The sequence below is a fragment of the Oncorhynchus nerka genome, unplaced genomic scaffold (assembly GCF_034236695.1).
Source record: "Oncorhynchus nerka isolate Pitt River unplaced genomic scaffold, Oner_Uvic_2.0 unplaced_scaffold_742, whole genome shotgun sequence".
NCBI lineage: Eukaryota > Metazoa > Chordata > Actinopteri > Salmoniformes > Salmonidae > Oncorhynchus > Oncorhynchus nerka.
Window position 1 is genome coordinate 238,191 of NW_027040458.1, and position 2,419 is coordinate 240,609.

A 2,419-nucleotide genomic window follows, 5' to 3' on the forward strand; every position below is an offset into this window, starting at 1 on the left:
ATTGAACTAGAACAACAATACGCTGAACTAGAACAACAATACATTGAACTAGAACAATACAATACTGAACTAGAACAACAATACGCTGAAATAGAACAACAATACGCTGAACTAGAACAACAATACATTGAAATAGAACAACAACACGCTGAAATAGAACAACGCTGAACGCATTGAAATAGAACAACAATACGCTGAACTAGAACAACAATACATTGAACTAGAACAACAATACGCTGAACTAGAACAACAATACGCTGAACTAGAACAACAATACATTGAACTAGAACAACAACACGCTGAAATATAACTCTGCAAAATGAACTGCTGTGGAGAGTTTATTAAACAAAACATCTTGAATTATTAATATTTAATCAAAAACACATTATATACATGTCAAAAGGTTTTAATAAAAAATATCTTATAATTACAATAGTCTTTCTGAGGATAATAGATCTTTTCTTCCACCTAGAGCATCTGTTTCTACATAGACCATCTGAATTGTCTCCAGCCATTTGTTCCTCTTCACAATATGAAACATTATTTCAGGGAAAAACCTTGTTCGACACAAATCATCTATTTTAAACAACAGATGGCAAAACCTGTACAATTATATTCCTGTTTAGTAAAGTTCCACACTGTAGGTTTAGTTATTTTTTATTTTATACACCGGTATTTGTCACATTTTATAAACTGGTATTTTGTCGTTCAACAAGCTCTAGTTTCTAGCAAGACCTCACAACAACAAGGGATTCTTCATTCACCCTTTCAGGTTGTAATTGGATTTGACATATACAGTTAAGTAATGGGTCAGTTGAACGTAGCAGGCTTTAGTTTGTTTCTAATAAACGTGTTATAAATAGGTTTTTAATTTGCCAGTCGTAGGTTCTCCAGCGCGGGGGGGGGGGGTCCCCTGTGTGATAAAGCTTCGTGTGGCTGAGATTCCCTGGCTGGAGGCTGTGCTGGCTGTGGACTGGAGGCAGCTCTGCTCTCAGCTCTGCTCTCAGCTCTGCTCTGCACACCTGTGGACAGAATGAATAGATGGGGTGTGTGAACGGTCTGCTCCAGACTGACTGGCGCCGTCAACACAACACAGGGCTTCATCAACAAGCCAAAACAAACGGACCGGCTCAGACAACTGACTTCCAGTATACCACAAACACAGCTGCCTGTCAGCCTGCCTGCCTGCCTGCCTGCCTGTCTACGTACCTGTCTGCCTGCCTGCCTGCCTGTCAGCCTGCTTGTCTGTCTGCCTGCTTGTCTGTCTGCCTGTCAACCTGCCTGTCAACCTGCCTGTCTGTCTGCCTGTCAACCTGTCTGGGTCTCAGAGCCTTCCAGCTAACCTAACCAGGCCTGTCTGGGTCTCAGAGCCTTCCAGCTAACCTAACCAGGCCTGTCTGGGTCTCAGAGCCTTCCAGCTAACCTAACCAGGCCTGTCTGGGTCTCAGAGCCTTCCAGCTAACCTAACCAGGCCTGTCTGGGTCTCAGAGCCTTCCAGCTAACCTAACCAGGCCTGTCTGGGTCTCAGAGCCTTCCAGCTAACCTAACCAGGCCTGTCTGGGTCTCAGAGCCTTCCAGCTAACCTAACCAGGCCGGTCTGGGTCTCAGAGCCTTCCAGCTAACCTAACCAGGCCTGTCTGGGTCTCAGAGCCTTCCAGCTAACCTAACCAAGCCTGTCTGGGTCTCAGAGCCTTCCAGCTAACCTAACCAGGCCTGTCTGGGTCTCAGAGCCTTCCAGCTAACCTAACCAGGCCTGTCTGGGTCTCAGAGCCTTCCAGCTAACCTAACCAGGCCCTGCTCCTCATTTACAGGCAGATGTCCTTTAACCCTCTGCTTGGAACGTTGCTACACAAAGAGGACAGTTATTGTGCAACACACAGCTGGCTCCTGGGTGTTGTCAATAATCAGGTTACTCAATGACACCCTGTCTACTGCTACTGCAAGTCACAGTTTAATAGCTGAACAACAGCAACAACACTACTACCACTCATAATAATAATAATAATACTACTACTACTACTACTACTCATAATAATAATACTGCTACTACTCATACTACCACTCATAATAATAATACTACTACTACTACTCATAATAATAATACTGCTACTACTCATAATAATAATACTACTACTACTCATAATAATAATACTGCTACTACTCATAATAATAATACTACTACTACTACTCATAATAATAATACTACTACTACTCATAATAATAATACTGCTACTACTCATAATAATAATACTACTACTACTCATAATAATAATACTGCTACTACTACTACTACTCATAATAATAATACTGCTACTACTCATAATAATAATACTGCTACTACTCATAATAATAATACTACTACTACTCATAATAATAATACTGCTACTACTCATAATAATAATACTAATACTACTACTAC

The 2,419-nt window shown here is 41.5% G+C and overlaps 1 protein-coding gene across 1 annotated transcript in view; it reads right to left on the reverse strand.

The window, feature by feature from the left end:
• Positions 1–783: 783 nt before the first annotated feature.
• Positions 784–2,419, reverse strand: part of id4 (inhibitor of DNA binding 4) — a 17,480-nt gene continuing 15,844 nt past the window's right edge. The window contains exon 3 of the mRNA XM_065016932.1: positions 784–1,022. The gene's annotated coding sequence lies outside the window, so the exon portion shown is untranslated. The remainder of the gene's footprint in view (positions 1,023–2,419) is intronic.